The 27,810-nt window shown below is 43.0% G+C and overlaps 1 long non-coding RNA gene across 3 annotated transcripts in view; it reads right to left on the bottom strand.

Moving 5' to 3' along the window:
- Window positions 1-27,810, bottom strand: part of LOC123388846 — a 72,335-nt gene that overhangs the window by 24,252 nt on the left and 20,273 nt on the right. For all 3 annotated transcript variants that reach the window (XR_006603351.1, XR_006603353.1, XR_006603354.1), the window contains one exon: window positions 23,261-23,373. This is a non-coding gene — a long non-coding RNA (uncharacterized LOC123388846). The remainder of the gene's footprint in view (window positions 1-23,260; window positions 23,374-27,810) is intronic.

The raw sequence follows: 27,810 nt of genomic DNA, 5'->3' as shown, positions 1-27,810 counted from the left end.
TGCTGAGTGTGAAGCCTGCTTAAGATTCTCTCTCCCTCTCCCTCTGTCCTCCTTCCTGTTTGCATGCTCTCTCTCCCTCTCTCTCAAAAAAAAAAAAAAGTGGTTAAAATGGTATTCTATTTTACATAATTAAAGAAAAAGCGCACTAAAGGTAAAGCACAAACTGACACAAAATGTGGTGGCCATCCAGACACTTAATACACCTAATGTGAATGCACTTAATGCCACTGAATTGTTTGATAATAAGACCCAAAGGAACAGTTTCTCTGTGATGTATAAAAATAATAAGCAAAAATATGTATATACATACACAGAGAACTGATTACATAGTTTGCAGGACTTAGTGCAAAATGAAAAAATATATATACATATACACACATAAATATAGTATCTGATTTAGTAAAATTTAAAGATGATGTCCCAGGTATGACCTTATTGCCTTATTATTTTGTCTAATTATATCTGGGTAAAAAGAACATCACATTTCTAAAATGTAGTTGGCCCAATATTTCAACAGATTATTGTATTTAAATTTTTTCAGGTATCCAAAGACAGTCCATTCATTACTTAATTTAATATTAACCCAAGGTTTGAATTTTAACTAAGGATTTTAAGAATTATACTAAGCTGATATAGTATAGAAAGACTACAGTAATAGTTGATACAAAAATTGTCATAACTATAATTCAAATTAGTGAACACAGAATCCTACACTTCTCAATTTTAAACTTTAAACAGAAGTGATGTTACTTCACATGATCAGTAATCCCTTAGGGACTCACTCTGGGAACCGGTAAAGGCCACTCCTGGGCCTAAGTGGCACAGGGGGCACTTCTTAGGCAAGTATGACCTTTTGGGTCTTTATGTGGAATAATCTCTAAAGCTTCCAAATTTCCAAAATGTTAAAAACACAAATGTGTAAAAACAGAGTAAATATGTGTCAAAGATTTATTTCACTCATTCATGAAGGAACGGGCAGCTAGACAAGCCAATTCAAGGAGCATGTGAAGTATGGTATTTACAACCACTGAAGAAGAATGTGGGATAAGATGGCTACTAGGTTAGATCTTCAAAACTGGTTTAGGCCCCTCCATAACCATACCCTTTGGGGTTATCTGTTCTACCAGAAAGAAATCATTTGTGTCTCTATCTGACATAAATCTCCAAGTAACTTCAGTAAATCTAGGTTCTGATCAATAGCAAATGGTGAGCCAAGCAAAGGTCCAGATCATTGAATAATCCTTGGAAGGGCCTTTTAGGTCAAACTCCAGCATGACAATGAAAGGGCATTTCTCCTTTGCCTGATTTTCACATGGTGGATAACTTTTCTTAGCAAGGGAGTCAGATGGTGCAGTTAAGATAGGAGTATTTGGGCAGGTGAGCCTGGTATGAGAAGCGAGCTGGCTGAGAAGGCACGGGCATAAAATCAGTGTCGTTGTGAGACCTGCAAGGCCCAGGGCAGTAGTACGGTTCTTCGGAAGAGGAGCTGGACTGTCCGGACTGACAAGGGGAAGGCTGGAGTGTGACCTGGGAGCTGACTGGCACAGAGCGCCTCAGGCAGGACACCCAAACTACTTAGAGAGTTTTCTTACTCTGACTGCTCTCCAGTCTGAGCAGCCGATGCGGGTCTATGTCGAAGGCACTTCTAATGTGTTCTAGAAAATGCATTCACATCACCATGCTCCAGTGTGTGTGGTGAAAGGCCACCAAACCACCGATCCAGGTAGCCCTGGCAGCCTTCCCCTGCCTGAGGAGGGCTCTCCCTGAGGCTCTCTCACTGTATGTTGAGCTTGCTTCCTGATTCCATCCACACCTCTACCCTCAGCCACTCTTACCACAATACCACCAATACTCGGCAGTTCAAATTCACCGGCTTTAAGCCAAAGACAATCCCTGGTGCGCGCATCCCATCTCAGCCTACACCGCATCCCCCACCCCAACTCTGTCTGCTGCTCTAATGTTTTCTGTCTCATCAGGTCCTTGTCCTCCTAATATTGCTCAGTCTGTCCTCCTCTTCTGAGCATGCTCAGCTACTTTTCTCCACCAGCAGCCATTTCTTGCCTCTGGGTACCTCCCCTTCCAACTAACTCCTGCTCAGCATAACCCCACACCTGGAGAGGCTGCATACCCCTGTCCTGAAGTACTCTGCTTTCAGCTTTTCTGTGTTCTAAATCTTCCTTGGCTCAGCCTTCAGGCTGGCCCCTCCACTCTGCTTTGAGACCACATCCTACTCTCTCCGTACTCTCTCCAAGGTTCTAAACACACACCAGGTGGCCTGTGGATTAGACCTATTGGTCCCTGGGGTTATCCAGGACTTTGGACCATATTCATTATCTTTGCAGCTGTGGCTTTCCCAGGTCAGCTTCAACCGCACAAGACCCAGGGCTGGGGTGAGATTAAATGTGGAACCCCTCCCTTGGCCCATATCCACCTGCATCTCAGGGCCCTGAGGCTGGATCCCTGGAATCAGCTCATCCCCTTAGGTTCTCAGAATCTCAGAACAGCCCTGTGTGTGTCCCAAGACACCTTTAAAAATGGATCCAGGCTACTTTCTTTTTAATCAGGCTTTCCAAGTTTGGGGAAAGCTTGAGATATAATTAGGGCAAGTATTTGTGCCTGTCATCCAAAGCCTTTAGAAAAACACATACAGGCAAATAAGAGCTTTGCTCACCCCTTCTACTGGCCTAGGGACAAGAGATAAACGGAGGGAAAAGGAGATGCCTTTCTGGCTTCTCTCCCTCTCCCGCAGCCATCCTCAACTCTTCAGGCTGCCAGGGGAACCCTCATGGGGTACAAGCTCCCATGGTCCCCTTAGCATTGGGACTGGGCAGTACACAGGCCAAGAGACAGGCATCTAGGGAGCCTCTCCTCTGATATTTCCAAAGGAATCCAGAGGCCCTGGTCTCTCCTACTGATCTTCCCTCCAGAAAGGGTAGTCAAAGAACCTTCAAAGGTTCCTCCTAAGGAACCTGCTGCTTCCTCCTAAAGGGGCCAAAACCTTATAGCCCAGGTTCTGAGTTGCACTCTGGCATCTAATTGGAACGAATGACTCATAACTTAGCACATCCACAGAGTGAAAATCATTAAGGCCCATCATACAATTCACAGAGGTTTTCTGAGGACCACAGGATATATAAATAATTTTGTAGGTGATAAGCACCACCTAAATGTTAGTATTCCCATTCATGGTAATAACATAATGAATTACAATAGTAAAATTTAGGTGTATCATTAATACACTCATCATAATAACTTCTATTCTAGCACTACTTACCATAATAACAGTTCTCAGTCTCTCCACAGACGACCTTTTCTTAACCTCACAGAGTGAGCCTCTATTTCCCCCATTTCTCTTGCCCATGCAAAGCATGCATTATTTCCTGGGGATTTTTTTAATACCCTCTTTCCTACTTCCTCCCCAAATTTCCTCCCAGACCCACACTTGGACAGTGGAGCCGAGTTTACATGGCATGGAAGCATGCCTCCCCCTGCCCAGACCCTCTGTCTAGAAAGCAGTTCCTTCCTCAGCCACCCAGCACTCAGCTCCAGGGTCACCCACAACACCTCCCAAGTGATGCCCAGGCATCACAAGAGCAAGCACATCTGGAAAATAACGGACAAAATTAAAGTTGTTTTGGTTTGCTTGTTCAACTGCAAGACTTCCCAGACTTTAATGCACTACCACATGCTAACAAATTTCTAGGTGAAGGATGCAGCAGGCTGCTTCCCAAACCCACTCGGCTGTGGAATCCTTTTTGCTGGCTCAGGATCTTGAGGGGTCAGTGTCCTGTGGACACATGTCTTCCCCCATCAATGGGAATCCCTCTTCTGATCTAGCAGACAAAAATCTCACCCTGCAGAGAGGCTTCCTTCCACACTGAGCACCCGGTGCTACCCGGTGCACAGTTCTGTCAGTTCACAGGCTAAGGCAGAGTCCTTCGCCTTCCTGCCTCCTGCAGTGAACACATTTGGTCCAAACACAACCATGAGGAACTCAGCAGAGAGGATTCCTCTGCCAACCTTAGCAAAAAAGACAAGGATCAGGTGGCTGGGCGAAGGGATACAAGCAGGATTAAGTCTCCATCCAGGTCCCTCTGGCACTGACTTCTCTAGAGAAAAAAATCCCAATCCACCAAGGGGTCCAGGCCTATGGGTTCCTTGGTGGTCCTGGAGACCACCCTCGAAAACTTCTATCCTTGACAGACAAGGAGAGATTTATTATCCCATCCCAAGCAAGCAAGAATGCACTTGTCTCTTGGGTATATGGGGGAAATTCCACCTCCCCTTTGAAATCAGTTTGGGAATTTCAGTCCTACTTGGGGATCTGGGTTTCTCCTTCAGTTTAATGTTTTTACTTCATCTTGCATTCAGGCATGTGCTGGCTGGGTGCCAGGTACTCTGCTAGGCCCTGAGTGGGGCAAAGCTGAAAGAAAATTGTCATCAGGGGAGCATAATTTGCACCTGAGGGACTTGGGACACATGCCTTCTTTGTCTTGCCCGCTGTAACAGAGATGCTAGGAGCAGCCCTAGTGGTTGGGGGAACCAAGGCCAGGTTAGGCCACTAGGGGCCATTGTCCCTGTGTGCAGTGACTCTATGCCTGAAGGGTAAGTTTGGAACAATAGCCTGATTGCCCTTTGCTGATAACCCACCCAGGGGGCAGAGATAATTTATGGTGAAGTTTTAAGAGCTTAAGCTTCAGAGCCTCTGACCTGAACAAGCCCCTTCCAAGATCCTGTCCCTGACTTTGGATTTATAATTTAGCTTCCTTTCCTTACTCCCCAAGTGAATAGGTATGGGCTCCACAAATCCTGTATCAGCCTTTGTGGGGTGAGAGCCACAGGCCTAATTTGGTTCCATTTCATGGAACATTACTAGACCAGAAGATGGTTCTGAACTTGATGTAACATGACAGAGGTTCCTATGACAAGCTCTCAGGCTGGGTACATTTGCAGAGAAGACCATTTCCTGGGCAGGCACTGGAGTCTCTGGGTCTGAATCACTGAGAAAGTCCTAACACAGCCATGTGCACTATGAGACAATAGAAAGCCCTGCCACTGACCTTGAGCAAGGCAACGTGCTCAGAATCTACCTGGCCAACCGGCCAAGCCCCAGAATGAACAACTTTTCCTACCCAACCTCATTTTCAGGAAAACTCTAGTGAGCACCAGGAACCTTCCAGCCTTCTCAGCTTGTTACTATATGTGTATGTTCCCCCCAAACCTTATTTTTTTTCTTGACACAGTGCAACTGTGTCAAGAGCTTCCACAGCAAGTAGCACGCAGAGATAAATAATGACCAATGTTCCCAATGACAGGACTTCCCATCCAAGTCACAGTTGTGTCTGACCAGCTTGGGGCTCATGCCCTTAGCTTCAAACATTCCCACCAGGGTCAGCTTCCTGGGGCACAGCCCCTCTTTGTGTCCTGAAACTTCAAAGCAAAATGCTTCCTTGTCTTAGGCATGTCGGGACTCACTGGATTCCCTTTAAAGTTCTCTAGAATCCCATTCCCCCACTTACTGCTTCTCAGATAAAACAGAGATCTCCATGCTTTTGCTGTAAAGCATGTTGGACGAGAAAATTCCAACGGATAGTTTCAGGGCTGTAACTTATTTGTGCTTTTGCCCCAACCCTTTGGGGACTGAAGTAAAAAACAAAACCCGTGCTATTGCCTGAGACAGCAGCCTCACTGGAAGCCTGAGATAGTCTCATTCCACAGGCAGAGCGCCAGTGCCAGGGAGACAGGCAGCTCGCAGGTAAGCAGAGCTGCTGCCTTATAAAATAGGAAGGAGCCCCAATAAAAAAGGCAGGCTTTGAAAGAGTCCCCGGGGGCCAGGCCCACTTGGTGGGAAACAGATGTGCTTGTGACGGAAGGGGACTCTTGGGCCCCGTTTCTCACCCCCCCACCCCCCCACCCCCCCCACCCCCCGCCTCCCAGCAGAGCCGCACCAAGCGCCTCATTGGCGAGCCCAGCATGGAGCCAGTCTCCCAGCTTGCTGAGAACAGAAGTGACCCTTTCAGCTTTCAGTTACTGCTGGGTGATTGGGAACTCCCTGCACTTGTGACCCTTATAAAAGTGTTCCCAATTAAAAGAAAAAAAAAATGTCTTAACAGGGAGCAAGGAGGGAACCTCAGATCCAGTACTTGGAGGAAACAGGAAAAAATGTCTAACAATGTGTCCTCCTTTGCTTTGGGGAAAAAGGAATTGATAGCTTTCTCTTTCTACTATTCAAGCCTTCTCCCTACATGTAGAAAAATAAGAAGGTTTCATGGCTGACTTCTTCCCATATCGATCTGCCTCCTGTCTGTTCCTTAACTAAAGAGAGGGTCACATTCTGCCCTCTCCCACCCTCAGGCTGCAGAGCTATGTGGGCCTCTTCCCAAATAAGTCCTCAGGTCTGGGGCCTGAGCAGTGTTCTGTCCTGGACATTGTGAGCTGCAGGTCCCCGCACGTGTCAGCAGCCGTGTCCATATGTAGAAGGCTTACCTCCAGTTCCTGTTGACTTTATAATACCATATATATATATATATTTTTTTTTTAAGATTTTATTTATTTGAGAGGGAGAGCAAGAGAGTGAGTGAGAGAAAGAGAGAGGGAGAGAACAAGCAAGAGCACAAGAGAACAAGAGGGAAGGAGAAGCAAACTCCTCACTGAGCAGGGAGCCCAATGTGGGGCTCAATCCCAGGACCTCAGGATCATGACCCGAAGGCAGCCACTTAACTCACTGAGCCACCCAGGTGCCCCATAATACATTATGTTTATAAGAATATTGACAGTGTCCTGATTTTCTGCTTGTGTTACATTGTTGAGATGGAACCTGAGTCCCCCATCTTGTCCCAAGCCCATAAAACAATGTTTACCCTGATTCTGTTCAAGCCTGACTTCTAACAGAGGTCTGGTTGGTAAATGTACCTTCTCTCTTTCCCTTTTCACCTTTGACCTTTTGTTCTCTTCCTACTAACCTAGAGCAAGCACTGAGCTCTAAGGCAGGCACCGTGCTAAATATGCATTGCGTATTCTCTCAGTTTAACACTCACAACCAACCTCCATCTGAGAAGGAGGCACTTGGAGGCCAGTGAGGGCACACGGCTAGGCCAGGTGTGCCCAGCTCCAGAGGCAGAGCTCTGACCACTGCCCCATACTGCCCTACTCCCTTACTGTATGTGAACAAGCACAGCAGAAGGAACAGTTATCTGGCAAGGATCATAAACTGTTCGCACTAGAAGAGACCCCCATGCCCCCAGGCTAGTGCCATATTCATTGTACAGTGGGAAAGAGTGAGCACCAAACTGGCTTCCTTGGGATCAGTCCACTTATTAACTGAAGATGGAATGATAATAGGGAACTCTAATAATTTTGCCATTTTGTGATGCCTCTGGGAGAAATTTTATGAGGAAAATGGTGGAAACCATGACTAAAACTTGGGACTGAGATTTGTGTATGGATTCCAATGCTTCTCCTTTTCCCACATGGTAGAAAAATTGAGCTGACTATGTATAAGCACCCCATAAAAATGTGGGATTTCTGCAGGAAGAGGAATAAGGGGGGAAAGCTACTCTCTAACAGCCTTGTGGCTTTTCACTTAATGTCATGTGTAACCCTCCTTTACCTGCCCCACCTGTGACAGCTGAGGTGACAGTAACTATGTCTTCTCTTGCGGTTCAGACACTTGTTTACGACATCTGGACTCACTGCTGACAGCTGGGTTACCCTTGGTTATCCAGAATAAGCGTGGCCAGAAATCAAAGATGTGTGGTGTGACCAGAAAAAGCCAGGACATTTCTGTGTCTCCTTTCTGCCATCCTCTGATAGGGACACTAGGGTCCCTTCTTCCATAACGCTGGCACCCCACACCAGAAGCTTCTTGCAGTGAAAGAAGCTCTCTCCGTGCTCAGAGGGGAAATGGATCACATTCAAAAGTAAGTTGAGCCCCTTTCTTTTTTTTTTTTTATATAATTTTTTATTTTTTATAAACATATATTTTTATCCCCAGGGGTACAGGTCTGTGAATCACCAGGTTTACACACTTCACAGCACTCACCAAAGCACATACCCTCCCCAATGTCCATAATCCCACCCCCTTCTCCCAACCCCTCTCCCCCCAGCAACCCTCAGTTTGTTTTGTGAGATTAAGAGTCACTTATGGTTTGTCTCCCTCCCAATTCCATCTTGTTTCATTGATTCTTCTCCTACCCACTTAAGCCCCCATGTTGCATCACCACTTCCTCATATCAGGGAGATCATATGATAGTTGTCCTTCTCTGCTTGACTTATTTCGCTAAGCATGATACGCTCTAGTTCCATCCACGTTGTTGCAAATGGCAAGATTTCATTTCTTTTGATGGCTGCATAGTATTCCATTGTGTATATATACCACATCTTCTTGATCCATTCATCTGTTGATGGACATCTAGGTTCTTTCCATAGTTTGGCTATTGTGGACATTGCTGCTATAAACATTCGGGTGCACGTGCCCCTTTGGATCACTACGTTTGTATCTTTAGGGTAAATACCCAATAGTGCAATTGCTGGGTCATAGGGTAGTTCTATTTTCAACATTTTGAGGAACCTCCATGCTGTTTTCCAGAGGGGCTGCACCAGCTTGCATTCCCACCAACAGTGGAGGAGGGTTCCCCTTTCTCCGCATCCTCGCCAGCATCTGTCATTTCCTGACTTGTTGATTTTAGCCATTCTGACTGGTGTGAGGTGATATCTCATTGTGGTTTTAATTTGTATTTCCCTGATGCCGAGTGATATGGAGCACTTTTTCATGTGTCTGTTGGCCATCTGGATGTCTTCTTTGCAGAAATGTCTGTTCCTGTCCTCTGTCCATTTCTTGATTGGATTATTTGTTCTTTGGGTGTTGGGTTTGCTAAGTTCTTTATAGATTCTGGACACCAGTCCTTTATCTGATATGTCGTTTGCAAATATCTTCTCCCATTCTGTCAGTTGTCTTTTGATTTTGTTAACTGTTTCCTTTGCTGTGCAAAAGCTTTTGATCTTGATGAAATCCCAATAGTTCATTTTTGCCCTTGCTTCCCTTGCCTTTTGCGTTGTTCCTAGGAAGATGTTGCTGCGGCTGAGGTCGAAGAGGTTGCTGCCTGTGTTCTCCTCAAGGATTTTGATGGATTCCTTTTGCACATTGAGGTCCTTCATCCATTTTGAGTCTATTTTTGTGTGTGGGGTAAGGAAATGGTCCAATTTCATTTTTCTGCATGTGGCTGTCCAATTTTCCCAGCACCATTTATTGAAGAGGCTGTCTTTTTTCCATTAGACATTCTTTCCTGCTTTGTCGAAGATTAGTTGACTGTAGAGTTGAGGGTCTATTTCTATTGAGCCCCTTTCTTAATCGTGGACACAATATCTGGGGGGAATCCAGCCTCTTTACCTCCCTTGGCTGATCTTGGGCTAATTTCTTAAGGTCAAGCTCCAGTCCTTCCTATCCTTCTCCTGGACTCTTTGCTGATAAGCCAGTCCACAGTGATGTGCCCTGCCCCCACCTCTAGCTCTCTCTGAACTGTTCTGGCATTGAGCCTGAGCTAAGTTGGAAACTTTGTTCTATTTTATTTGTTTATTTCTTTTCTTTTTCTCTTTGTCTTTTTTGGTAGCTCCCATCACACCACCTAAATTTAGAGCCCTTTGAGGACCAAAACCTGGTACATCTACTCCGTGGTATGCCTTAAACCTAGCACAGCTGAGAAAGGTCCTTGGGAGTGATCCACCCATGAAAACACAGACATCTGTGCCGTGCTTGTGTGTCCTGAAAGAGGAAGCCAGCGACACAGGTTTATAAAGGTTCTGTCTCTCACTAGAACCTTGCCACTTCTGGGGCAAAGAAAGCTGTTTACACATCAGGTGGTACTGCTTGGGGTTCACGAATGAGGGGCTGGGCCAAGTGAGGAGAAGGAAATGCTTCTTCTCTGCCTCATCTGTGTGTCATGAAATTGTTCTTGTCACTGTTGTCTGTGGGAAGGGGAAAAGCGTTCACTGCCTGGCCAGAAGCTTCTCCAACAGTTTCTGACTGGAAATGCAGGCCGAGGAGGCCCAAGCAGCAAGACCTCAGCCTTCCTCGGCTGACTACCCCCAGGGCCAGTCAAGCCTGTTGCTCAGGCCTGTCAGGCAGGGCTTTTGTTCATTTAATAAACAGCGCGGTGAATCTCACCCCTGCTGACATTTGTCAAGAAGACATTTCATGAAAGTCCTAGTTGAGAAGGAATGCTAGCTGGGCTCACGCCACTTCTAAGGACAGGCAGCTGCACAAAACCCGTGACCCACAAGAATGTCACATGCTGTGCTTGGGAAACGAGGTGCTGAGGGGGCCATGGCTGGGGAGGGCAGTTCACAAGGTGGACCTGGCTCTGAAGGGTGGTTAAGATGGGGATCCCGTTTGGAAATAAAGGAATCTAGGATGTTCCCATTACCACTAGATTAAATTATTTTGGTTTGTTGGTGTGCAATGAGCCCAGCATTATGTTAGGTGACACTTGAAACCAAAAAAAAATACTGATCACTGCCAGAGTAAGTACTTAAGAGGTAGGGTTCCTCTGGGCATTAATAGGAGAGAGACAGATATGACTGAACATGGTCAAAAAAGGCTGGTGGAATTTGTGTGAAGTCTACAAGGATAGTATACTTAGTACAGGTGTGTGTGTGTTGCGGACAGGGGGGATATATTTGGGGGAGCATCCCAGGACCAGGACATGGCATAAAATGGACAAGAGAAAATATGCACCATGTTTAGAGGTATCGGGTACTTTAAGAAGGTGTAGCCAGCTGGGGCAGAGGGGTGACTAGTAGCAGACAGAGGAGGAGAAATGCAGAATTTGTCACGTTGTGGGGTCCTATATGACAAGCAAGGGACTTTTGGTTTTTGGAGTTTTTTTGGTTTGGGTTTTTCTTCCACAACCAAGGAAGAACCCCTGGCAGCTGTAGCACAGGGAACAGAATGATGGGATAGGTGTTTTGGAGGGCTGGCCTGGTTAGAGGGTCCAGAGTCTGACGGCAGAGGGCTGCTGTCATGATTCCGGCAGGATATTAGCCTATACTGCTGTCCCAGAGACTGTGAGGAAGATTCAGTATCCTAATGGCTCTTCCTGCCTGGACAATGTGTTTGTTTCCCTTTCCAACCAACTCCACACACTGAAGAATCTGAGAAGAGTTTTGAAAAAGCATTTCTTTAGTTCTTACTACTCCTCCATCCACATTTCCATAGCTTCTCCACAATTCACCGCATGGAGCTCAAACTCCTCAGTTTGCCTTCAAGGCATATACCAGTGGTTTGCACACTTTTTTTTTTTTTAAAGCAGCAGAACCTTTTCTTCAAAGATGACCTTAAAAGCCAAGAGGTAAAATGAGAGCAGAGCATCTCTACTCAAATCTGCACACAGTCCTAGGAACATTCTCCCTCTTGAGGCAGCTAACTCCCCCAATATGTTTTAGTCTACAGCCCTTTAGTTACCCCATTCTGTCCCTACTGCCCCAATCATGGAGTCTCTGAACCCCTCCAACAAAACCTCAGGGCCTTGAGCACAGCTGAAGTCCATTTTCCTGCCAGGTCAATTTCAATCTGCCGTTTCTTCCACTGCTCTTCAGGCCCATTAAAGTGCTCAATATTCTGCCCTAAACACATACTGAACCTTGACATTCCACTGCTGTCACTTGTCCTCACCCTGAAATGATGACCCTCATAGCACCTTACATGCTTCCAAACTTCACTACACCCCACTTGTGCCTATCCTCTGCTATCATCATCATCATCATCACCTTCACCAACATCATCATCATAATCATCACCATCACCATCAACATCATTATTACCATTATCATAAACATCATCACCCCCATTATCACGGGCACCACCAACATCACTACCATCATCACCATCACCAACATCATAATTATCATCATCACCATCATCACATTCTCAAGATCACCCAGCTGGGGAGAAGCTTAGCCAAGGCAGTCCAACACAAGAGCTCCCAATCCCAATAAGCACTCTACACAGCTCCACAAACATATATATGTAGGCTGGATGATGGATTAATTAGGTTGATGAGTGACAGAATATAACTAACAAAAGAGAAAATACATTTAATCATTCAGTAAATATGTATTAAGTTCCTCCTATGTGCCAAGCACTGTGCCAGGCTCCAGTAAGATGGTGGAAAAAGGTGGACACTACTTCTGTTCCTCCTGAAACTCAAAGCCTGGAAAAAGGAGTCAGAGATGACCATGGGTTTTCTAGTATGCGTGATTCAGAAACTAAATGATTGTGCCACTGAGATTCCAGGAAGAAGAGTGAACTTAGGGGCAAGAAGATGATTTTGGCTAGTGGTCTGCTGTGCTTCATGGGCCAGGGTAAAGCAAATTAATAAATGAAATTATTCAGCGGGTGACAGAGACACAGCTGGGATCTCAGAGAGAGACAATTATGGGAGATATGGACCTAGGAATTACATAAATAACATTGACAACTGAAGACAGGAGCCAAGATTAATATAGAGAAAACTAAGTCTCGAGACAGAAGCCAAGCCTTAGAGAATGTTCCAGAGAGGATGGACACCTCCTGAGAGAAGAAATGGTCATAAGGTATCAAAGAGGCCAAGAACTGAAGGAGAGGACAAGTGCCAAAGAGTAGAGCAACAAAAAAGAACACTAGTTCTTTCCATTTCGCCTTAAAGAAACTGTTGCTGATTTCTTTTTTTTTTTTTTAAGATTTTATTTATTTATTTGACAGAGAGAGATCACAAGTAGGCAGAGAGGCAGGCAGAGAGAGAGAGAAGGAAGCAGGCTCCCTGCTGAGCAGAGAGCCCGATGCGGGACTTGATCCCAGGACCCTGAGATCATGACCTGAGCCGAAGGCAGCAGCTTAACCCGCTGAGCCACCCAGGCGCCCCAAGAAACTGTTGCTGATTTCTAAGAGCATAGTTTCAACAGAGGTGTGAGGGTAAATGAGAGATTATAAGGGACCTGGGGGCGGGGGAGACATGCATCATGAGGAAAAGACAATAGCCCTTTGCTAAAGCCACCTCATATCAAGAAGCTGGCATGAAAAGAGAGTAATAACGGTCAGTTAAAGGAATAAAATAGTGAACAAAATCAGTTTTACTAATGATGTAACCTGACCCCAAATATGAATATGTTAAATATGACAGTCACTGGATTTAAAATAGAACCTTTAGGGACGCCTGGGTGGGTCAGTTGGTTGGACAACTGCCTTTGGTTCAGGTCATGATCCTGGAGTCCCGAGATCGAGTCCCACATTGGGCTCCCAGCTCCACGGAAAGTCTGCTTCTCTCTCTGACCTTCTCCTCGCTCATGCTCTCTCTCACTGTCTCTCTCTCAAATAAATTAAAAAAAAAAAAAAAAAAAAAAAAGAACCTTTAAAGCCATGTAAGTTAAAACAGAACCCCCAAAGTGGACCTCCATAAATCCTGGGAGCTCCTATTCAAATGAATGGTGGTCTCTGCTCTCTGTTTTCTGTTGGTGATCATTAACTTAGTTTAGTTCAGCAGATTCTTTCTTCCTTTTATAACTAAAATTTTAAAAATAAAGAAACCGTCTAGTTAATCCCCCAAATGTATTTTTCCTTAGGGAAACATTTACATTCTTATGATCCTAAATGCTAAGCCAATAAAAGCAGCAGCAGAAACCATTATTCACTGTTATCAGCAAAAAAGCAGAAGAGAATGAAAGGCTCAAAGAATTTTGGTGTTTTGGGGGGAGAAAAATGACTTTTTTGTCTTTGTATTTTTATCTCTTCTGCCACCATAATTTAGATAGACAGAAAACAGGCCTGGCAACTGGCCATGTACATAAGGCCAAATAGCTCATTTCCCAGAAGATGTAGAGAAAGATTGTTGGGGCTTCCTTACAAACGCATGGCAGATGCAGACTCAGAACCACGGGTGATCATGAGAGTGAACTATTTCTTATTGAAAGAATTACTAAATTCACCAGAAGAATGCACTGACTTGGGCAATCATGAAGATACAGTCATCCTTGAGTACCCATCCCATACTGACCTGTTCCAGATCAGACATTCAAGCAGTGGGCAAATCAGAAATCATGAAATCTCAACAGCCTTAAGGAGAGGCTAAGGCAACTGAGGTCTTTTGGGCGGAAAGGGAGGAAATGGAGAAAAGATATGGATCACATGAGTGGCTATAAGCTCTTTCTGTTAAGGGCCAAACAAGAAGGAATGGTCCCTACTCCCACAAGAAGTCTTTAGCTTGAGATCAGGAAAGACTTTCAGACCAATTAAGTTTGTAAACATAAAGTATGTTGCTAAGGGTCATTACGATTACTCAAGTTCAAATCCTATCTCCTCCTACATGGCCTCGAGCAACATCTCTGTGCCTCAGTTTCCTCCAGAGTGGAAATTTAGTGGTCCCTGCATTGTAGAGATTTCATGGGTTAATCCACGTAAAGCACTTAGCAGAGGAATGACACATCAACACTACGTAAGCCACCATTATCATCACTGTTATACCCAAGCAAGCATCATCTCAGCCCACATTTTCAGATGGGATGGAAAAATATTACTCTTTTTCTAAAACTGAATTTAATGTCTATTTTAAGCCCCCACTTGGAGAAAAATGCATCTTTGGCAATTCAAGTTTACCTCCTTTCCTTGTGAGCAAGGAGGGCTGTGTTCTGTATAGTCAAGGTGTTGAGGGAGGGGGTCCTGGGGTCATCATCAGCCCACACCGTCATCCTCAGAGATCTGCTGTGGTCTCAGGTCTCAGTGCACACAGGCAGCTACCATCCTTGAGGCCTCCTACTCTCTTTCAACTACTTCCATGGTCTGCATGGGGACAGATGGCCATGGGATCCTGGGAGGCACCTCATATGATTCTAGGCCCAAGCAGCTATTTCTATTTGGGGATCTAGTTATCTCCAGAGCTGGGCACAGAAGAATTGAGACCCAGGAGCCCTCACCTCCTGACTTCTCCAAGATCTTTTATTCCCTTCCTTAGTCTTAGCCCAAAAAGGGCAGGCTGTGGGACCTACCTTGTTTAAGACGCAAACCTCTACACACACACCCCTCACTTCCCCTCTGAGTCACTCTCCCCTTTGGATTAGAAGAGTAAGTGATGGAGTGAAGCTTTGGTTATTTCACAGCATCATCCCATTGTACCCTGGATGTTAATCTTTCGCTTCAGCCCCCAGCAGAGGCTCCTGGTGTGGTCTTCCTACTGCTTCTCTTAAACAACTTCCAACCACCTACAGTGAAGGGCTGCAATAGACTCTTTCAAAGAGCAGCCACAGAGGATGACTTCCCTTTGTTCCCTTTTCCAAGAGCCCATGCAGACAGGCGTGAAGACAGCCACCTGCTATTACAAAAGGGAACCTCACGGCACTTACCACAGGCAAACAAGATAATGCATTACACCTCCATCAGGCCAAATGGTTCAAGTAACCTGTAGCCAGAAACATCACTTAATTCCATTCTACATGTATACCTCAATAACTTACACAAAACATGTATGGTACAAGACAAAAATAAGGGGTGAAAATAGAGCAAAATGAAAATAAGATGAATTGGGAATTCATGCCTACATGCATGGGAGTCTCAACTTTACTACAGGACAGCCACAAAGAGGACCCACCTTCCCAGGAGCCAGGACATGAGTATTCCCAGTCCTGATATCCCCCTAGGGGCTCTTGGGGCGGGGGGAGAGGACAGGACACTGTATAACGGACAGATTAAGCCTTGGTGATATCTGTACAGGAAATACAGTGAGCTTCCCAGGCTACCTATTACAGGTGCCTGGCAATGCATCCAGAGTGTCTTGACAAAGGGAATTTCAGGGCACCTGGGTGGCTCTGTTGGTTGAGCGTCCCACTCTTGGTTTTGGCTCAGGTCATGACCTCAGGGTCGTGAGACTGAGCCCTGAGTTGGGCTCTGTGCCCAGTGCTGTATCTCTATTGCTCTCCCTCCCATTCATGCTTGCTCTCTCTCTCTCTCAAATAAATAAATCTTAAAAAAAAAACCCAACAAACTATATATATATGTATATATGTATATACATATACATATATATATATATTTTTAAAGAAGCAAAAAACAAAGGGAATGTCAGTAAAAGTAATTCTATAGGGACCAGTATTGTGCAATTCATCCACACATCTCTCTGCTGTTTAAATAAATAATAAATAAGCTAAAAAATTTTTAAAATAATAAACAAGCTAAATAAACCTAAGTCAAGTTCAATAGGCTTAAGAGAAGTGAACAAAGTACGTATTATTCAGACAGCCCTTCCCATACTGTTTCTGCCAGCTATTTACCAACAGTAAGTAGAAATAACGTGACCAACTGTCCCATTGGCCTGGGACTAAGGACTTTCGGTGGTAAAGCCAAGACAGTTCCAGACAAACTGGGATGGTTGGCCATCCTGGGTTAACATGACAGTTCCTGCCTTTATACCTGGATCTCAGCTCTCTTATGTTGCTGGGTGAATGCAAACTGTAAAAGTCAGACAGTCTGAGGTGGGGTGGATGCCTTCTGAGAGAGCTGAGGAGCTGAGAGGAAGTAGCAAGCTTCCAGACCTCCACAGGGAGGGGCTGAGGGAGCTGTGCAGGTAGGACTAGATCCTCATCCAGAAGCATCCTCTCTCCTGCAATGCACACACAGGTCAAGGCCCCGCAATATCCCCAGCCTGTGTTTTGTCTTTCCTAGGTGCTCAGTAAATATCGGAACTCAAACTAAATTGGATGGACTAAGGGAGAACATTTCTAAGTCTCCTCTAGATCCTTTTGTTTCATCTTCCCTTGCACACTTCTCTGGGGGTACACATCACCTTTGCTACTCTATCCTTGATTCTACCCTGCAGTCGGGGTGGAGCTGTGTGTCCTGGCTGCAGGGCCCCCAGAGAGAGAGAGGCAGGTCCTCTTCAATGGCTGCCTAATGCTCTTCTGAGCTAGTTGGGGACTGACTTAGCACCTCCCCTGGCTCCTACTCCAAGAAATGTTCTCAGAGGGTATCCCTTTCCTCCAATCTCTGGACTGTTTCTTTACAAAGATTCTCACGTATCCTTGCTTCTCAGGCACCCCAAAGATCCAGGATTCTGGGGTTATAGCACTAGGAGTGTCAGACAAAAAAAAAAAAAAATACAAACCCACAATCCTTGCCCATGGGGGTTTTACAGTCTAGTTGGTCAGAGCAATAAGTAAATAAGTAAATGAGTCTCCTCATTTACTTTCTTTTGGAGATTTGGAAATAATTAGCAATTACAACAAAATAAAACCAACCAAACAATAAAAAAGAAAACAAAGCCTCTACTAATACATCTTCCTAGCTTTTCCCCTCTACTTTCCAGAGAAGAAAAAAATCAAAGTAGATTCTCTAACTCCTGATGTATTTATTCTATACTTACAAATTGGTTACTCAACTTTTCAGGGCCTGAGTTGTTTCACCAATAATATAAATAATAACACAAAACAACTATTTGAATAGTGCTAGTGGTGTGCCAGGCACTGCTCTAAGTACTTTCCTTACATTAACTTACTTGAACTTAACCTTCACAATAATATTGTGAGGTACACGCTCTCATGATCTTCATTTTACAGATGAGAAAACTAGGGCATAGAGAATTTAAATAACTTGCCCAAGGTCACACAGGTGGTAAGTGAGAGGGTTGGGATTCAATGCAGACTGACTTTAGAATGTATTCACTAACCATGGATGGATGGTGGATCGCAGATGGAAGGATGGATGTTGGATGATGGTGAATGGTAGATGGATGGATGGCAGACAATGGTGGATGGTAGATGGATGGATGGTGGATAGTGGTAGATCGTAGATGGACAGATGGATGGATGGGTTTTGGATGATGGTGGATCGCAGATGGATGGATGGATGTTGGATGATGGTGAATGGTAGATGGATGGATGGCAGATGATGGGGGATGGTAGATGGATGGATGGGCGATGGTAGATGGATGGATGAAGGGAGGGAGGGACAGATGATAGATGGATGAATGGGTGGTGGATAGTCAGAAGAAGACACTAGGTCAGCCATTGCTCAGATACCTCTCTTAAATATATATGATGTCAATATTTAAAATACATGCTCTGAACCTAAAGTGTGGTTTTTAACATTTTTCTGTTTCAAAATGAAGTGGAGGAGTGTCCATTTGGAGAATTACTGGCTCTGAGCTGTGTAAGACCTCAGCCTCTAGAGCATTACACCTTTCTTGGAAAAGAAACATCTCCCACCAGCACTCATTTAAATCTCTGTGGAATGGAAGCAAAGAAGTTATGTTTTTCCAAAATGAATTAATCTCAGAAGATTTCCTTGAGAATCTTGGATATGAAATATTCCTTTAGAGCCAAGACTAACACATGTCTTACATAAAAGTGAAAAGAATATTTCCAGTTAACCTCCCCGCCCCAAACATAGATTACTGTCTCCAGTCAACAAGAGCTTATCTTAAACCTCCAAAGAATTAGATGAGCTCTCCTTAAATTTTACTTTCAAATTAAGAGACCAGTTTGAGGTTAGCCAGATCTGTGGCTTTGGCTTAACAGTCACCAAACCTCACTGATAGGCCTGTTTTCCATCTCCATGATATTAATCTTTTGACCACCAAAATTTTTCTTTAATAAAAGCAGTTTGTGTGCCTTACTCTTACTGATTAGATAAGAAAGGAAGGAAAACACTGTAGATCTATAGAATTGAGTATGACTGAGTGCTTACTCTGCCCCAGAATAGTTTACATGCCATGGAAAACACTACCTTTGAAAAACTTAACCTTGGTAGATTTTCAAAGATGTATACATTTGCCTTTTTATGATTTTGTTTAAGAGATAATAATAGAGTTTTATTTTCTAATTGTTCAATGGACAGATCTAATTAATGTCATCAGTATTTTTCACTGGTCTGGAATTCAACTGTGCCTATGTGAATTTAATTCTTACACCTCTATTCTCAGTTAGCTCATGTTCTGAAGAATTATGCAAGGTAAACAGTACTGGGCAGAAGACTGGTATATTACTTGAGCTCTATTATCTAGAATCACAAACCGTCCACGAATCACTGGACATTTCTCAGCAGCAGCTGTCTGACCAGCAACAGAGAGGTAAGGTTATTCACCCTACTACCTAGGTCCGGTACAGAATGCATCAACATCAAAGCTGGTGGCAGTGCAGCCATTACTATATTAGGCAACAGATAAAGGGAAGCACTCTGTTCAACAGAAGAAACCATGATAAAGTAACATTTACATCATTGTATTAACAGGACTTTGAATCTAAGGGTAGGTTGTAACCAAGCTTCATGTACCAAACAAAGATAAATTCCTCTGAAAATAGCAGTGAGTCAAACAACAAAATAATTTACCATCATATATAGTAATACTAAATATGAGTTTCTATTACTGGCAATGGTATAGCCTACATGGCCTACATTTAGGTCTTTGGGTTTATCATTGAAACACTATCTTAAAAAAACTTACCCTGGGTGCCTGGGTGGCTCAGTGGTTTAAAGCCTCTGCCTTCAGCTCAGGTCATGATCTCAGGGTCCTGGGATCAAGCCCTGCATCGGGCTCTCTTCTCAGCGGGGAGCCTGCTTCCTCCTCTCTCTCTGCCTGCCTCTCTGCCTACTTGTGATCTCTGACTGTCAAATAAATAAATAAAATCTTAAAAAAAAAAAAAAAAACTTACCCTTATTCTTAGAGTGGGTATAGGAGGGAGCAGGTTGGGCATCATGGTATTATCAGGGGTAAGGGGCATTATTAGGGCGTCATTGGTGGCTTTTTCTCAATTTCAATTCTTTACAAGAGATGGGGGGAATTTATGAGGGTGAATGAGCTTGGATTTATGGTAGTTGCTGTTTCTAAGAGAGTTTAGAGCATCAAAGAATCCATAAGCTTTAATTTTACCCATCCCCTTCCTCTCTGTAAATAAAATTCTCCCTAGAGATGGCTGTATAAAAATGTCAGCAGCAAGTACATTCTAGAGCCATTAGATTTGCTTCCCTAGTACTGTATCATATTCTGCAGCCTGGCCCTCTAAAGATTCTTCCCAGGGGTCCTCAACACTATTTAGGGGCTCAAATACCACCAGATGAGCCCTGACTTCAGAAACCTCTGGGACTCTAAAGATGCTTTGTCCATGTCCTAATGGCCAAAGGAGATGCCCCACTCCTCCTTCACAACCTTTTGTCACTTAAGTAGTGTCTAATTAATAGCTCTTTCCAGTGAGCCTTGAATGGGCCCAGCCCACTCATTTCCAGAGACTACTGCTCCAACTAAGAGAGGGAAAGATCTGGGAATAACAACACATGAGGGAAGGCTGAAACTGCAAGAATAAAAAAGCCTTAAAGGGGACAAGATTGCTGATTTCAGACACTTAAGGACATTTTTATAAAAAAGGAACTACATTTATTTGGCATGGCATCAGAGAACAGAGCTGAGACCAATGAGTGAAAGTTATATGGAGGCAGACTGCTAGCTCAATATTATGAGAAACAACCTTTAGCATCAGAATGGACTGTTCTGTAGGGTGAAGAGCTCCTTAGCACTGAAAGTATACAAGCAGAGGTACTCTGACATGAATTAAGAGGTGCATCATCTAGCACTGAATAGAAATTGGTCTAACGGCTGCACTCAAAGACGCTGAGGCCCTTTCCAATGGAGACACTAGGATTTCAAGTTCATTAGTGAGTTTTCTCAGACCTGGAAATTCCCCCATCATCTTTTTCAGGGCAGACCCCGCCCCTTCCATCTTTGCAGAAAGCCTGGAGTAAAAACAGTTCACATTCTCCAGATGTCATTCTCCCCACCCAGTTGAAAAGGTGACTATGACAGACAGCCACCTGTAGGATAGGGTTCTTATTACTATCCCTGGGGGCAGAAGCAGGAGGCCAGTGAATGAAGTTAGCATTCCCTCTTTTGCTCAGAAGCAACCTTCTTTCTTCTTGTCAAACAAAGGCATTTGTTGAGTTCACCACATCTTTATCCAGAGTACACATAGGGTAAAGCAGGGCACTCACTAAACTTTTGCTAAAAGAATGAATACATTTTAAAAGCAAGAGAAAACAGTGTACAGTGAGTGACTCAGAAATTAAATATCTTAGCCACGCCAGATTCATCGCTAAGATAGGGGTAAACACACTAATGGCGCCTTGCTTGTGGGTTGCCCTAAGGATTAGAGGGTACAGTGAAAAAGTAATATGCTTAGCAGAGTGTCTGACACATAATCAAGTTTTAAGAAATGCTAGCTCTTTTCATTGTTGTTATTTTGTTATTATTACTGTTATTTTAAATAATACCATCAGGAGGGAGTGGAGAAGACAAAAAAAATTATTTAATATTAGAAGAGAACTTCTTTCCCATTACCACTTACATCACATCGTATCACTTCATCTGGAGCTGGCAAACTCTTTCATGCTGACTCTGAGGAGGCAAACTGAGGACTTCAGTTAGCAAAAGGGATGCATTTCCTTGCTTTAGAGAGCTGGATTCCTCAGAGCACCTGGCACTGATGCTCGCTGGTAATTAGAGATGGTGGATGGAGAATTACCCATGGAAATGAGCCTTGGGCTTCAAAGGGGTCTGGGATAGTCTAAGAAGACTTTATATAGTGAATACTTGCTGAAAAGTGTCATAAAAGAATGAGTCTGTGATTTAAATTTTCAAAAGTACCTATCAACAGACGAGACAATTTGTGAAAAACAAAACATGTATTTTTTAAATCTTGTCAATTCTAGCTGTGAGCCCTGCCAGTCACTCTGGGTGGGCTGGACCCACTGCGACTGCATCTCCCTTCTATGGATGCCGTATCTGTTGGACCCCGAATGAGGAGGAGAATGGAAATGTGAGGAAAGCATGTCTTCCCCAGTGAGCAGTCCGCACACATATTTAGAATCTTCAGCGACATCTTTCTTTGGTACTAGCATTCCAGCAAAGGACCCTTACTTTATAAGCAATGAAACTCCTCAAGCATTCTGCTGACAGATGATATAGTACAAAGGCAAAATGATTTATCATTTAAAAAAAGACAAAGGCCTAAAGAGATTCTATTATTTGTCAGTAACCACAAATTATTCTTTTGCTAAGTGGTGTGAGGGCCTATAATCCAGGCTCCTAATTAACCATGAAACTGTATGTCCTGGCAAGTAAACCTCAAAAATTATATAGTTACACCAATGAATGTAAGCACCATAGAAGTACCGATCAAAGCTCCAGGGCGACCTGGATGGGACATATTAGCAAGTTATAAATCAAGCCCATTCTAAGTAAGCAAGTAACAACAGGCCTTTCAAACACCTTTGCAATGTAACTAATTCCATCAGGTCCTGTTATAGCATAACCCACCACAATCACCAAATACACCCTGCACTCCCTGCCTTATGAATTCAAGATGGTGCATAGATAGTGATTCCCAGAAAAGATTTCTAGAAAAGTAAACAGTGTTCCTCTCATTCATCAGAGGAAAGGAAAGCGTGAATGTAAGTAACGTGCTGAGTTTTAGACTATTTACATAATTACAACCATATCCTAGAAGAGAGCTTGGAGAATTACCTTTTATTAAGTGTAGGTAGTCATGACATTATTGTTCTAAAAACAGAAGTTGTCTCTTTTTTTTCTTTCATCTGAACTTCCTGAGTGCTTCTCAGAAGTAACCACTTCAATGTTCCCCAACTGATGTGAGTTTAATCTAAATTCTATGATGAAGAAGTTCACTATAATTTACAATAAACCTTTGCTTCTTTATTTATCCAACATGATGGCTATCTGACATCCTTGCTTCCTTCTCCTAGACCCTGGCCAGGATGCCAGCCATTGTTAAAACAGAACAGCAAATTCATACCTAATTTCAGTGACTGGTTGTCATCAGATAATCATGTAGTCCATTATTGCACAAACAAAATTCTAGTATAACTATTAAGTAATTCTTAATTAAATGGAGTGTGCTGGGTGCTTAAAGTGATCCCAAGATTAAACTCTCAATTTGGAGCCTGTTTGATGACTAACGACCACTATCACCAATTTGAAGATATTACAACAAAACTCTGCTGCTGACAAAAATATTAACCATAAATGATGAAACATTTTCAGCTGAGACAAGAACATCTGGAGCCCATTAAAACTGGAAAATTTTCCCTCTAAATCCTGATTGCCAAAGTCAGAACCAACCACCCAGAAACTGTGGCCCTCATGCTAACTCAATGTTTATGTTTCATTACAAATGATTTCAGGGATTTACATCTTGCTCTATATGGCCCAGTTCCCATGATTACAACCTCAAATCTTACCAGGCATGTCCTTATGCACAGCAACGTTCCTCATCTCTTGGGTTTGGAAAGAGGTACTTCCTGGGAAATAATTCCAGGTTCCTTTTTCACACCAGTCTGAAGAGCACACTACCCTGAGATAAATAAGGAGAAGAAAACTAGGATTCAAGATCCAGCATGTTAATATTACATTTTTTAAAATGCTATGATAGGATTTGATTCTAAATATATAATAAATCTGTAATATGCAATAAAAGTGACTCATGAAGTTATGTAATTTCAGCTGTGTGTTAATTTTCTATCGTAATAATAACAAATCTCCACAAATTTAGTGGCTTAAAACAACACAGATTTATGAACTTGCATTCTCCAATGCCCAACAAGGGTCTCACTAGGCTAAGGTCAAGATGTTTCCAGGGCTGCATTCCTTTCTGGGGATTCTAGGAAATAACCCATGTCTTTGTCTCTCCCAGTTTCTACAGGCTGCTCACATTCCTTGGCTTGTGGTCCCTTCTTCCATCTTAGAGGTCAGCAAGGTTGCACCTCTCTGACCCTGCTCCACAAGCATAACCTCCCTTGATTAATTTGGGCCTATCCAAATAATCTAGAAAAATCTCCCTAACTCAAGATCCTCAATTTAACCACATATGCCATAGAAGGTACCATATTCCAGGTTCTATGGATCAGGATGTGGACATCTTGGGGTGGGGCATTTTTCCGCCTATATAATCTATTTCCAGACTCCAGAGAGTAAAGAAATTTGAAATCAAAATTTCATCAATGTCTTCCCTCCTTATCATTTCTTTAAGAATTGAATCTTACCCTAGGAAATAGGAAAGAAGTTTTTGATGCAAAACGCCTTAAACATAGACCCATGCCACAAGTTTCACTAGTCCACAATGAATTTCTTGGCTGAAAGCTTCCCAAAATTTTCAGAGACAAATTTTTTCTTAATTTTCAAATTTTTTATTAACATATAATGTATTATTAACCCGAGGGGTACAGCTCTGTGAATTGCCAGGTTTACACACTTCACAGCACTCACCATACCACATACCTTCCCCAATGTCCATAACCCAACCACCCTCCCCCTACCCCCCTGCCCGACAATTTTAAACTTAGTGGTAAACATGGAATCTATCTAGTTTTACTGTTGTATATCTATGTGAGACACCCAACAATGGTTCTTTTGAAATGCTAAAATTTCCACTGAAAGCCTAAACTGGTCATGTCCCAGAATGTATGGAAGCATGCATGCGGTTGGTAGAGTGGTTTCTTAACACACCTTTCACCCTGAGTTTACTCCCAGCATGCACTTCTGTGCATTACAGGGCATAGCGCGCCCTTGGCTGGTGTGTGTTCACAAGGAGGTCAGCCCTTTTCTCAGGCCTATGTTTCCTACCTGTGCCTTGCAAATGCCTTTGTTGAAGCCAGTGTCCAGGAGGTTAGCTCTTTTTAATTTTTGTAAAGATTTTATTTATTTATTTGACAGACAGAGATCACAAGTAGGCAGAGAAGCTGGCAGGAGAGAGGAGGAAGCAGGCTCCCCGCTGAGCAGAGAGCCTGACACAGGGCTGGATCCCAGGACCCTGGGATCATGACCTCAGCTGAAGGCAGAGGCAGACACTAGAAAGAACGTCTGCCAGGGAGAACCTGCCATGAAACGGTCATTGCCCCTGCCTCCTCCTCTTTTCCAGCCACATCTGAACTTAGCAGCATATTAATTCTTACAGCATCTCCTTGTGTACCTCAGCTAAAACTTTAGGCTTTATTTCCAGTATCCAAGCTTAGTGTTACTTTCGTTAAATGCCATCATGAAATAGGGCAGGGCACTTTGCTCTGACAGGAATCCACAGGAATGTCTGTTCACCCTCAGAGCTCCCTCTGAGCTTCCGCAGCACTACTCTACTTCCCTGCTGAGTGCTCTGTTGGACACCTTAGTTCTTAAAGGAATAGTGCAGCTATTAACAACATCAACAAAAAAAACCACCCACACACACAAATACAAATCCTTGCTCTTTCCTCTGAAAGCCACAAACATGATTTTCTCTACTGTTTTTCCTGCTAGGAGTGTTAACAAATATATTCTTTATTTATTCATTCAACAAATACTTTTTTAGGGCCATGTTCAATGCTATCTTGTAGCTTTTCCTTATAACAGCTCCCAGTCTCTGAGAGTCTAGCAGATATACCCTTCTAAACACTCATTTGACCTTAGATATTGACTTTAGTCAAAGGGTATCTGGATGGTTAAAAAAAGAGAAAGAATGTTCTAGTCTGTGAATAACAAAATTGGAGAATGTTCTTTTCTGAAGACAGCTGAACAGTTGTTCCAGCAAATACTAGCTAGCTAAGTTTGCCATGAAAAGTAATGCACGAAAGTTAAGTAAGCCAGAGGCACACACATTTCTAGACTGCCTTTTAACCTACCACTTTCTATAGACTACTTTATTACTGTTTCCAATTAAACAATAATAACAATCAAAACAAAAAACTTGGAAAACCCAAAAGAGCATTTAAAAAGTCAGTCATGTTATATGTCAATTATATCTCAATAAAGCTGGGGTGGGGGAGAAACAGGCGGAAGTCAAACATCCAAGATAACAACTCATGACTTAATATGTTTGAAACTAAGCTCAATATTTTTCCCCATGCTTATGAAAAACACATGTATTATAACCAAAAACTGACATATTCTTCCTACTACAGTATTTCCTGCACTGGTTAACATGAACTTAAATAGAAGCTGAATAGTTGCATCCTGTCCTTTAAATACACTGTAGCTTTCTCAATCACCTTCACTCAGTATTGGATACCTAGGCTGTCTCCAAAATTTGCTATCATAAATAATGTTTTAATGAACTTCCACAAACAATTCTTTGCAGACATCTCTTCATTCTTCTTGGGGTAAAGTCCTAAGAAACTGAAATGCTGGATGAAGGACTATACAGTTTTTAAAGCTTTCAATAATATAGTAACAAAGTGTCCTTCCAAAAAAAGAGAAAAAATTGCTAACCACCACCTCCATGCTGTGTAAAATTGCCAGAGAAACTCAGCTATCATAGAAAGGATCTCGGTTAAGAATGAGGCAATTCTGGGGGCAGAAGACATGAACAGACATTTCTACAAATGGCTAATAGACACATGAAAAAGTACTCAACATCACTCAGCATCAGGGAAATATGAATCAAAACTACAATAAAATACCACCTCACACCTGTCAGAATGGCTAATATTAACAACTCAGGAAACAACAGATGTTGGTGAGGATATGGAAAAAGGGGAACCCTCTTACACTGTTGGTGGGAATGCCAACTGGTACAACCACTCTGGAAAGGAGTATGGAGGTTCCTCAAAAGGTTAAAAATAGGACTACCCTATAATCCAGCAATTATACTACTAGGTATTTATCCAAAGGATACAAACATAGTGATCTGAAGGGTCACATGCCCCCCAGTGTTCATAGCAGCAATGTCCACAACAGCAAAAAATATGGAAATAGCCAGATGTCCTCTGACAGATGAATGGACAAAGATGTGGTACACACACACACACAAAGGAATGTTACTCACCTATCAGAAAGAATGAAATCTTGCCATTTGCAACAATGTGGATGAAACTAGTGGGTATTATGTTAAATGAAATAAGTCAGAGAAAGACAAATACCATATGATTTCACTGATATGTGGAATTTAAGAAACAAAACAGATGAACACAAGGGAAGGGAAGGAAAAATAAAGTAAGATGGAAGCAAACCATAAGAGACTCTTACCTATATGGAACAAACTGAGGATTGTTGGTGGGAAGGTGGGTAGAAGATGGGGTACGTGGGTGATGGGAATGAAGGAGGGCACTTGATGTAATAAGGACTGGGTGTTATATACAACCGATGAATCACTAAATTCTACCTCTGAAACTAGTAATACAGTACATGGTAACTAAATTGCATTTAACAAAAAATTCTTTTAAAAAAGAATGAGCACTTTTTTTTTTCAGAGAGTGTCAGAAATTTAGCATTAGAAAGGATTATAAAGGAAGGTCACCCAATATTTAACCTTAGCAGTAATACACTAGCTGGTGAGCTGCTAAAAACTGCCACTATTGAGCCCCACTCTTAGAGATTCTGATTGTCTTAGTCTTGAGTGGATTCTGGGCATGGAATCATCTTAAAGCTTCCCAAGTTGTTCTAGTGTCAAGCCAAAGTTGAGAACCACTGAACCAAGGTATTTTTAAATGAAAGAAATTTGCAGTTGGGATTCAGATGTATGTCAAACACATTCCTGAGTTTTTTCCTTTAATTCTTTGACTTTATAAAAAGATTTCTGAGAAAACTGTGACAGTTTATAAGCCTCTGTAAGGAAATCATGAATATATCTCTGACAGGTTCTTTTAGTGGTGTCCAGGTGAACAAAAAAGGGTGGCTCCAGCCCCATCACCAGGATTGCAATCAAAGGGGAGAAAATAGCTTGCAGTGGGTAGCTTTGCCGTCACAATTTGGTCAGCGATGGAGACACCCCTGCGTGGACACAGTCTGAGTCCTCAAGGACAGTATGAAATAGGGCAAAGGGCGT

The sequence above is a fragment of the Mustela putorius genome, unplaced genomic scaffold (genome assembly GCF_011764305.1).
Source record: "Mustela putorius furo isolate JIRA1106 unplaced genomic scaffold, ASM1176430v1.1 tig00003913_pilon_pilon_pilon, whole genome shotgun sequence".
Taxonomy (NCBI): Eukaryota; Metazoa; Chordata; class Mammalia; order Carnivora; family Mustelidae; genus Mustela; species Mustela putorius.
This window is presented reverse-complemented; position numbering and strand designations above follow the sequence as displayed.